Source organism: Lupinus angustifolius, chromosome LG11 (genome assembly GCF_001865875.1).
Source record: "Lupinus angustifolius cultivar Tanjil chromosome LG11, LupAngTanjil_v1.0, whole genome shotgun sequence".
NCBI lineage: Eukaryota > Viridiplantae > Streptophyta > Magnoliopsida > Fabales > Fabaceae > Lupinus > Lupinus angustifolius.
This window is the reverse complement of record NC_032019.1, coordinates 26,864,800-26,877,107: the sequence shown is the minus strand read 5'-3', so window position 1 is coordinate 26,877,107 and position 12,308 is coordinate 26,864,800.

Genomic DNA, 12,308 nt, shown 5'->3' with positions numbered 1-12,308 from the left:
TTTTGTCTTAAATGGAGGATGTGGATAAAAAAATTGCTTCAGGTAAATTCTTTATCTATTTTTGTTAATGGGAGCCCTACTAAAGAATTTTATATGGCTAGAGGATTGAGGCAAGGTGATCCTCTAGCTCTTTTTCTCTTCCTTATTGTTTCTGAAGGTCTTAGTGGCATCATTAGAATGACAATGACAAAGATTATTTACTCTGGGTATAAAGTTAGAAAGGATGTAGTGTCTAACTTCCACCTTCAATATGCAGATGACATCCTTCTAATCCTTAAATGTTTTGAATTGGCGTCTGGGCTGAAAATTAACTTCCATAAAAGTTGCTTCATGGGTCTAAACTCGAGTCGTGACTTCAACTTAAAGGCGGTGGATAAATTGTTTTTTGTTGTTCGTTCAGTCCCTTTCAAATTCTTAGGAATCTCAGTTGGGGCAAATCATAAAAGGCTCTCCACTTGGTCTCATATCATTGATTCTTTCCAAAAGAAACTTTCTCTTTGGAAGCATAAGCTCATCTCCTTTGGTGGCAAGGTTACTCTTCTTAAATCAGTATTATGTTCCGTACTTATCTACTTCTTTTCTTTTTATAAAGCCTTGATTTCTGTTATAAATGTGAATGACAAAATCCAAAGACGTTTTCTATGGGGGAAGAGAGTAAAGGGGTTCATTGGGTGAGGTGGGAGAAAGTGTATAGCCTAGCTCTATTAGGTAAATGGAGATAAAAAAATTTATTCTTGTTTAACCTAGCTCTATTAGGTAAATGGAGATGAAGATTGTTATTTGAGGGAGACTCTCTTTGGGTGAAATTCTTAAAGTCGAAATATGGAGATGGGTTTTTAAGGTGTACAAGGGAAAGTGATTTGGAATGCTTTAGGAGGGGCTCTTCTTGGTGGAGAGAATTAAGGAATCCTAGTCAGAATAGGGAATGAATAGGATGTGGGTGGGTAAATGGTGGTATTCGTAGGACTCTAGGTTGTAGCTCTGCTGTTAAATTATGGACTGATTTATGGGTGCAGAGTGATACTCTAAAAAAAAATTCCTAGATTATTTCAGGTGGCTTTGGATAAATAGGCATTCGTTGCTTCCTTGGGTATATGGAATGATGGGGTTTGGTAATGGAACTTGAGATGGAGAAGGAATTTGTTCATTTGGGAGCAAGATGAATTTGCAGAACTCCTTAGGCAGCTACATGGCTTAATGCCTAAACATCATATTGATGACTCTTGGTCTTGGACTCATTATACAAATGGAAAATACTCAGTCATAAATGCTTTTAAACTCTACAAAAAGTGGAAGGAAATAGTGAGATTGCTTTCTTCAAAAGACTTTGGGATTGTAATGCCCTGACAAATATGAAGTGCCTAGTATGGGAAATTGCTTAGGATGAGTTACCATCTAAGGTGAACCTTGCTCATAGAGGTGGACTAACTTCTCAAGACACCCTTCTTTGATCTCTTTGTGGTGAGGTGGAGGAATCTACTAGTCATTTGTTTTTTCATGTTCGTTTGCATATTTGGTATGACAAAAACTTTATTCTTGCTTTGGGCTCCCTTCTATTATTCATAATAATGTCATGTATATGCTCTTTATTCATGAAAAAACTATTTGGTTGGAGAACAAGAAACAAAAATGGTGGATGGCTCTTTGTTTTGTGACAATTTGACACATTAGGAACAAAGTCATTTTGAGCACAAGAGGTTCCAAATAGATGATGTAATGGAGCTTATTTTTATACATTCCTGGAGTCTTCTCAATGATCACTTTCCTCTTTTCTCTTTTTTTCTAATAGATTGGGTGAGACACCCATCATATTGTCTTTCTCTTTGTTGATGGGGGGATTTCGTGGATAGGAGTACCACTTGTTCTCCTAATTATTTTATCCCTAAATCAATAAACTTTTTATTGTTGATAAAAAAAAACAAGACCTTTTTACCTTGTTGATCTTTCAAGCAATAATTTATCTGGAACAATACCTTCAGAGATATATAAGCTTAATATATTGCAATCCTTAAATTTGTCACATAATCAATTACTAGGAATGATACCACAAGAAATTGACAACTTGAATCAGTTGGAATCCATTGATTTTTCATCAAATAATCTTTTTGGAGAAATTCCTCAATCCATTTCAGGTTTTTCTTTTCTTGGTAACTTAAACCTCTCATACAACAATTTCATGGGAAAAATTCCTTCAGGGATTCAACTTCAATGTTTTACAAACCTAAGCTACATTGGCAATCCTAACCTATGTGGACCTCCACTCAGAGAAATCCACCCAAGTTGATAAGTCCAACAATATAAAACCAAAGGGAGAAGATAATGATGATGAAGATGAATCTAAAGTGTATTGGTGGTCATGATTTTATATGGGCATGGGAACTGGATTCAACACTGGATTTTGGGTAGTTGTGGGTTCCATTTTCTTCAACAGGAGATGTAGACATGCCTATTTTGGATTCCTTGATTAACTATATGTCATAGTGATCATAAAGATGAACCGTGCCAGAAGTTGAAATGGGTAAGTTTATAAAACATGTCTTTCTTTGTTTCTTCTTATCCATAACTCATTTTAATAATTGTTTTTGTATAATAAGTAATACAGGGTTGTGTTATCAATAATAAGTAATGGTTTGTTAGTACTAGTTTTTTTTTGTATAGTTGGTTTGCAAACAATTGGATTCAATTATCAATTGGGCGTATTCGAAGTAGGATTGATTACGGATTCAAACTTATACATGTTGTGAGAAAATAGTACAGTTTTTCTAATCTTAATAAAGCATTTTCTTTTGTAGGATGCATTTGTGTAAGATGATATAAATTTTTATATTAGATTTTCTAATATATATTTGAGGGTGATTTTATTGAAGAATTAATATTTTTATGATCGGACTTCCATTGTTTTAAATATGCTTGAATGAACAACATGATATATGATGTAACCCATGAACCCATGACATTAGTATTGGGTAGCACACTTGTTTGTTGAATTGACATTATTTCCATGTTACGATCTTCATTTCCCTCTATTATATTTCTTTCATGTTAGGGAATTTGGACTATGAATTAGTGCATGTCACTGTGGAAAGTTCTTTAAAATTACATTGCAAAAAAGAAAATAAGAAGAGACAAATAAATGAGAAAGAGAGTGAGGAGTTAGAGAAAGAGAAATTTTTTTTTATTTTCTTAGTCTTTTATTTGGTTAGATAGAAAGTAAGAAGAGAAAGATGATGTTATACTTTGAATGACAAAAATATCCCTAAATAAAGAAAAGAAAGGAAAACAAATGTTCTTCTGTTATTAATTAAAAATAAAGATTATATTTTTAAAGAGAATAAAATGTTTCCCCGTACCAGAAAAAAACTTATCACCTTAAATCCACTCATTGTTTAATATGTGTTTTATTTTTTATTTTTATAAATATAATTTAAAATAAAATCTTCTAGAAGGAAGGGAAGTAAAACACATGTCAAACAATGAGTGAATTTAATGAGATAAGTTATCTCATGGTATGAGGAGATATTTTACTCTCATTTTTTAATTATAAATTTTTATTATAATTTCTATTATTTTTAATTAATATTTTTATACCTAAAAAAGATTTATGTATCTTACTAGTTTTAAAATAAAAGAAAAATTGTATAAGTAAGAGTTTTTTACAGTATCACTACATCATCCACCATTTATCTTCAACCATCATCGATTATTAATTAAAATTAATACAAATGCATGGTGGATGATACACTGATGGTTATAAATCTTTATATTGATAATGCATAGATATTACACTCACTCTTAAAACAACAAGTTGATAAAAAATTGAAGGATTTATTTGACATTTAACACAAAATCATCATTCTCTATCCCAAATTAGAAGAGAAAAAACAAAGGTGGGTCCTATATATTTTTCATTATCCCCTATTTTTCTCTTCACAATCAAAGAGGAGAAATCCTCTTTTTCTCTTCAATCTCTCTCACTCTTTTCTTGCTATTCTAATTCTATCATACCAAATGAAGGCTACGAAAATTACAAAAGAACATCATTTAAAATTGTCATTCAACAATACTTTTAGACGTTATCTATGTGAGCATAATAAGGTGCTAGGTTAAATTTAACAACACTTCAAAAGTGCCGTAGAAAATGAATAATGAATAGAGCTTGCCTTAGTGGAAATAATTTTAATTGGATTTTATTTGAAATTTTAGTAAACAATAATTAGAAATTATATATTTAACATAATTTACTTAATGAAAAAGGAAAATAATACCACAAATAAAAGAATTGCAAGTATTTATGCTGAAAATGATATGGGTTTAGTCTTTAGATCCTTGGGCATTGCATTGCTATATAAATTTCAAAAGCTGGTTTTCTAAACTATGTAGATATATGCTTTTAATTTGAGAATCAGCACCAAACTTATGATTATTTGACTTGAAAATTGAAGGCTACACTTACCCCAAGTAAAGATACAAAAACTAATATTCTTTTGTAGACTAAGCATCCAATAGTGCAACATGTTACCAGCATCTCTTCACATAGCTTGAATAAACTACAATTTAACCATGGTTGTTCACATGAATAAGAAGATGATATTTAGATTGATAGAGGATGATTTTATCTAAGATTAAGTTAGTTTCATTTTATTTAGACTTGTCTATAATTTATGTTTATCTTATTGGTTATTCTTTGAGTTTATTATATTATTGTTTGTAACAACTTCTGATTATATAATTAATTGTTTAGTCTAACTCGTATTTGAGTTTGACTAATATTTACTACATTAACCAATACCCTTTATGATCAATCTCATCACTATTTCGTTGCTCAAATACCAAAAATTCGAAACTCTGAGTAGTCACCTCCTTAATATTGTGTCACATTTGTGTTAGTATTCATTCTGATTTTCCATGTTTTAACCAAACAATTCCAGAATTTATGCAACAATCATTAAAATAGACAAATATTAGGATACTCCAATACAACAACTAACTTTCTTCATTAAATATCTATATACAACAATTAACTTTCTTTGTTATATATATATATATATATATTTGGTTTCTTTATCACATTGATGATCATTCTAGTATGCCTTATTACCCAATGATGAATTATACTATGATAACTTATTTTTCTTTTGATGATGATTTCAATGATGATTATTCCATTGAGTTCTCTTCCCATAGATGATAACTCTAGTAGTGCCTTTTCTCCCATTGACCAATCATGTTAGCGGTGACTTCTTTCCCATAGACGATTATTTCATTATACACATGGTTTCTCTTTCCACCAACGATTAGTCTAGTGGTGTATTTTCTCTCAATGATTATACTTGCAGATTTCAGAGTTACAACACATTTTTAATGATCTTATAGAGCCATATAATACTTGTTTATTTTCATTTTTAAAAATATTCAATAAAATTTGAATTGATAGAACATTATATTATTTAAGGTTAACTTAATTTTATTTTTTGAATTTATAATTCATTTTGTTATTATTTGGTTTGTTATTTTATTATGATCATTTTTGCTTATCTAATAAATTATTTTATCATTTAGGATCATTTCGCTTATCAAATAAATTATTTTATCATTTAGGATCATTTTGTTTATCAAATAAATTATTTAGACTAACTCTATTTAAGTATAACTTACCATCTTAAACTTCTACAAAATATCAAATTACAAAGGAATGAAGAAAATCTAGGTTTTTTGATCATTCTCATCTCTAGTGAAATCAAAATCGAAGACAACATAATAACACTCATAAGGGCTAGAGATGGAGTGAAGTCATCATATGTTTCTTATGGACAATTAGTTTCTCCAACACCATGTCTTGATTCTCAATCTTAAACACAATGGAATGATAGTTCCTGTTTACATGCATCACTAATAGAAATGAAGTCCCAAAATCAGAAATTTTCTTTATGCAGATTGATCAAATTTAATAAGTGATGTAGATGTATCCAATAATTCTATAATAATAGAACAACCCTAAGGAGAAACTAGAACAAACTAATGGGAACAAATTCCTCATATTAAGGAATTAAGCTATAATTATTCTACTTCTAAAGAAAGAGATAATACTATAAGATAATGTTCATATTTTATTGATTTATCTGTGGATGATAATACACTGTATAAAGAGAATGATCTTAATAGGACGATGACCATACAAGTGTCATCATCATACATGATAAGAACATTCTAAAAATAATAATATCATATTAATTTAATTAATTCTAAATAACCAACTATCATATACTATCCTATTCATTTTCTAATGAACATTAGCACAAATACTATAATAAAGATCCTATCACAAAGGGGAGCACATCTGCTGTCCCATAAAGAGTGCCACTCCATGTGCAATTACTTGTGATGGGTCATATGCCTTGGAATTTGCGAATCCAAAAATTAAGCTCCCACCGAGAAACTTATGTAGTCCCGTTTACTTCCTTAGTCAATTTGATTCAACTTAATTAACATTATCCTCTTGGGGTCTTCGTCAAATTTTGCATGCGATATACTATAGAGAATGGAGTTATTGATGGGCCTTTTTTATACTATTACTCTATTATCTACAATTCATTTTCAATTATGTTTGACTTTTCATAATATATATACCCTCAAATATAATGATGATTAAATATTTAGATATGAATTATTGATGCATATGTTGTACATTTACATTTGTTTGCTATGACTTTTGAAGTAACTTCCTACTTTTCAAACATATACCGTGGCTAAATTACAATTTTCGCAGTTTTTACTAAGCCACGACTTTTACTAGAGCATATTTTTCTCTCCAGAGTTTATCACTTCATCTATGATGAATTTTTTCAGTGGTCAAAAAAGTAAATCGTAAATTAAATATATATTAACTTTATATTTTCTAACCAATAAAAAATGTATAATATATAAAGTAATACAAACTTTAAGATAAAAGATGTCCTCCGGGTTTTTAAAAGTTTATTTTTTGTTTAATAAACTTTTCTAAATAATATTAATCAAACTGATTTTTAAATGTAAGATTTGTGAATTCAGAATGCACAAAATCTCTTGAAGGTCCTAATATATGAAAACAATTATTTAACAGAAAACAATTATTTGAATGAGTCCATTAATTAATGAATAAATTTTGTTATGGAAGTGTTATTAATATTGTAGTGGTAATTAAATTGATTGTCTAATGTTTAATCCATATCTCACTAATTAAATTGAATATTATATTAGATTTATATTATAAGTATAATATTTTATAAATATAAATTATTATTTACAATATATGCATCAATTATTGCAATGGTTAATTGACTAACCATGTTTTAAACAACTAGAAGGTTCGAAGTTCAAATTTTGATATGTTGTTTTGAAAATATATGGAAAATTTTCAATACAGTACAATCCAATTTGATTGATATTGTACAATACAATTTGATAACAATTTTGACTACTTCTATCTAATTTAGTTATATGTTAGAATATAATTGTCATAATGTATTAATGTTAGGTCGCTCTCTGTTCACGAATTTTACAGTCAAAGGAGTAGTAAAATATTGTTAACCGTAGTTGTAAGACCTCCTGCCACACACACACCTTGTAGCTCAATGAGTTGGCATGTCTTTGTAGGATTTAGTTAGTCAAACTACACCTTTTTATGTGCTGTAATTTATTTCCCTCATTAATGAATTTGGTATTTACCTAAAAAGAACGAGTAAATGTATTTTAATAGATAATGTTACTAAATATTATTAAAATACTCCACTATATTCTCAAAATAATTTTCATTTCCATTAAATAAGATTATTAAACATTTTTAACGAGTAAATTTTATGATGGGTAGTCACAATTTTTTTAATATTTAAGTTAATTAGGAGAAAGTGGAAAAGGAAATATAAAAGTACCATACCTTATATCAATAGTTTTGAGATTTTATATAAAACACTTAACAAAATAATTTTCTTCTTCTTCTTCTAATTAATTAGGTCAGTTGTGAGTAGTGTCCGTCCTAACATTTCTGTATTCAGGGTGAAGTGAAATGGTGGCCCTAAATTTGAACAACTTTAACAAACTTCTAATAATAATGACAAATTTTAGTACCAAAATTGGAATGAAAATAAATATTTATAGAGCAAAGCCACTATAATATTTACATGGAGGCAACAAAAAAAACAAATCCACAATTAGAAGAGGAATAAGAATGAATGTTAGATACTATCTCACATTTACAAAAAAAAGATTCATTTCGTTTGTTATATATTTAACTAGTCTAGTGTGCTTCATATATATTATGTTTGTAGTTATATTTCATAATATGTTTAATTCCCAGTTACTTGAATTAACTAATTATTATGTTTAGGTAAGATAAAAAGTTATTTTTTACATATTAAATTACAGAAAAAATGAATGAAGTTAACTTTTTATGTTTTGATTATTTATTAGATATTTTTAATATTCATCATCTATATATATTTTACTATAATTTTTTAATCTTCATTACTTTATGACAATTGATAAAAAGTAAAATAAAAGATAATATAAAAATCAATATCAATATTTAAAAATAATATAAGGTATTTTAATATGAAGTTTGATGGAAGAGTAAATGATAAGAAAAATGACTTAAATTTAGGGTAAAATATGTTAGAGCAGAAGACCCATGGAGAAAATATAATAGAGAAAATGACACCGAGAATTTAATGTGGTTCAACAATTTGCCTACGTCCACAGCTCAAGAGCAACAAGACTATGATAAAAGAGAACTACAAGTGTTTGACTCACTTCCCAAAATCCAAGTACACCCAATTTCACTCTCACTCAAGTATTTCTCACACAATTAAAACAAGAGACAAGAAGAGAGAATATGCACTAAGCTAAGTATTTGATGTGTCTTACAATGGCATGCAACACTCCTATTTATAGCCAAAACTCTTGAAGATTATGTGGCCAAAGGGAAAAAAACATTAATGTTGGTTTCACCATAGCCACTTCTTTTTACTTGGCTATAAATTCTCCCTTTCTTCAAGATGGTCTTTAGCCACTTCGTTTTTGTTTGGCTCAAGAAAGTCTTTTCATCATCTTTTCTTTTAGCCAATATTCAATAAATCTCCACCTTGTCTAAAAGACTATCATAGTTATTCTCCTGCTATACTTCTTCATGCTCACTAGAGATTCTGAACATTAATCGAATCCAGACAATGTCTGAACTTGGTAGTTGGAACTGGCTTCGTCATCATGTCCGCCAGATTATATGCAGTGGGTATTTTATCCACTCTAACAAATCCTCTCTCCACTATATCTTTGATAAAGTGCATCCGAATATCAATATGCTTAGTTCTATCATGATACATTGGATTCTTTGACAGATGTATAGCACTTTGACTATCATAATAGATGGTTGTTTCTACTAGTTGTATACCCAATTCTTCAATTAGACCTTTCTCCCAAATGGCTTCCTTTACAGCTTTTGTTACTGCGATGTACTTTACCTCAATTGTAGACAAAGGCAATTGATTATAGTGTTGCTTTAGTACAACCACACAGTGTAAAGACATATCTGGTGAGTGATCTTCGCTTATCTAGATCTCCAGCATAATCCGAGTCAACATATCTAGTGATCTTGTTTCCAATATCTTTGACTTTACCATACGAAAGCCCTATATTTGTGGTAACTTTTAGGTAGTGCATAGTCCACTTCACAGCCTTCCAGTGAACTTTACCAAGATTTTCCATATATCTGCTTACCACACTTACTGCATGTGTAATATCTGGTCTAGTGCATACCATAACATACATGAGACTGCGAACCGCACTAGCATAAGGTACACTTGACATCTCCTCTTTTTCATTCTCAGTTTGTGGACACAAAGCCATTGAAAGCTTGAAATGGGTCACCAATGGAGTAGTGATTGGTTTAGCATTTTGCATGTCAAAACGTTCCAACACTTTCTCAATGTACTTCTTTTATGACAGAAAGAGTGTCCCCTCTTTTCTATGCCTTTGAATCTCCATTTCCAGAATTTTCTTTCCAGCTCCTAAGTCCTTCATTTTAAACTCTGAGCTCAATTGAGCTTTCAAGTTTCTAATTTCTGACATGTTCTTACATGCGATCAACATGTCATCAACATATAAAAGCGAATATATGAATGACTTATTTGCGAGCTTCTTGTAGTAGACACAACTATCATGTTTACTTCTGGAATATCCATTTTCCAGCATGAAGGTGTCAAATCGTCGATACCATTATCTGGAAGATTGCTTTAGGTCAAATAAAGATTTCTTCAGCAAGCAAACATGATCTTTCATCCCTTGAACTTCAAATCCTTCAGGTTGTTTCATGTAGATTTGTTCCTCCAACTCACCATGCAAGAATGCCGTTTTGACATCTAGTCGCTCAAGTTCTAGATCAAAGTGAGCTACAATTGCAAGTAGGATGCGAATAAAGCTATATTTTACCACATGAGAGAAAACTTCATTGAAAACAATGCCTTCTCTTTGTGTAAAACCTTTGGCCACTAATCGCGCCTTGAATCTTGCATCTTCAACCCCAGGGATTCCTTCCTTCTTCTTAAAGACCCATTTGCATCCAACAATCTTTTGAGCCTTCAGCCGCTTCACAAAAACCCAAGTATGATTCCTATGAAGAGACTCAATTTCCTTTATCATGGCAGAAATCCATTTGGAAGCTTCTTTTTTGTTGATAGCTTCTTCATATGACTGTGGTTCATAATTAATAATATCATCAGCAATATTTAGAGCATATGACACCAGATCAGCATAGTCATACTTTTTTGGAGGTTTTATATGTCTCCTTGGTCTGTCCCTAGCCAATTGATAATGTTGTAATTGGGAGATATTAGTATCAGCACATGCATCATGGACTTCTTCTTGATCAAGTGTTTTTTCTTTGGTTGGCTCCACCTCAAACTCCGCCTTCTCCAAGATATTAGGATCTTCATTTTCACTTGATGACTTTGTATGAGACTTTAGCATTTCAGCTTCATTAAAAGTAACATCTCTACTAATAATGCACTTTCTTTTCTTTGACCATCATAATTTATATCCTTTCACACCATCAAGATATCCAAGAAAAATGCATTTCGATGCTCTTGCATCAAGCTTTCCTTCTTTGTTATGAGCATATGCAGAACAACCAAATATCCTCAAATTTTCATAATTTTCCGGAATACTCGACCACATCTCTTTTGGAGTTTTGAAATCAATGGTCGTTGATGGACATCTGTTGATCAAGTAACAAGTTGTACTGACAGCTTCCGCCCAAAATTCTTTTGGCAATTCAGCATTTCATAACATACATCTTGTCCTTTCAAGTAAGGTTCTATTCATTCGTTCTGCAAGTCTATTTTGTTGTGGAATGTGTCTCACGGTATAATGTCTGACAATATCGTGATCCTTGCAAAAAATTTCAAATTCTCTACTACAAAATTTTAGACCATTGTTAGTTCTCAGTCTCTTGATCTTTCTCCCGGTTTGCTTTTCGATCAAGATTTTCCACTGTTTGAACTTGACAAATGCTTCACTTTTGTGTTTCAAAATGAAAATCCACACCTTCCTTGAATAGTCATCAAGGAATGTTAGCATGTATCTACTACCACCATGAGAAGGTACTTGGGAAAGACCCCACAAGTCAGAATGTACATAATCTAATATGCCTCTTGTTCGATGAACTGCAGCATTGAATTTTATCCGACATTGCTTTCTGAAAACACAATGTTCACAAAAGTCTACCTTCCCAACTTGTTGACCGCATAGTAATCCTTGTTTGGCCACATGACCCATTCTTAGATGCCATAGTTTGGTGACATCAGAATTAGATGTTGAGGAGACAGTAGTATCACCCGTGATTGTGTTTCCTTGTAACATATAGAGACTATTCTCTTTCTTTCCTTTCACTACAACCATAGCGCCTTTAGATATTCTTATAGCTCCACCTTCACCTTTGTAGCTATAACTTTTTGAATCTAGTGTTCCCAAGGAAATCAGTTTTTTCTTCAATTCTGGAACATGCCTTACATCTGTCAACGTTATTACGATTCTGCCGAACATCTTGATTCTAATTGTGCTGATGCCGATGACCTTGAAGGGAGCATTATTTCACAAAAGGACCTTGCCCCCATCTAAGGGTTGGTAAGTGGAAAACCAATCCTTAATGGGACACATGTGATATGAGCATCTAGAATCAAGTATCCATTCATCTTTTGAGTCGTGCTCTGAGACATTAGTGCATCTACACTATCATAGCCATTTGCTACATCTGCATCTCCATATTCATAAATCTTTTCCTT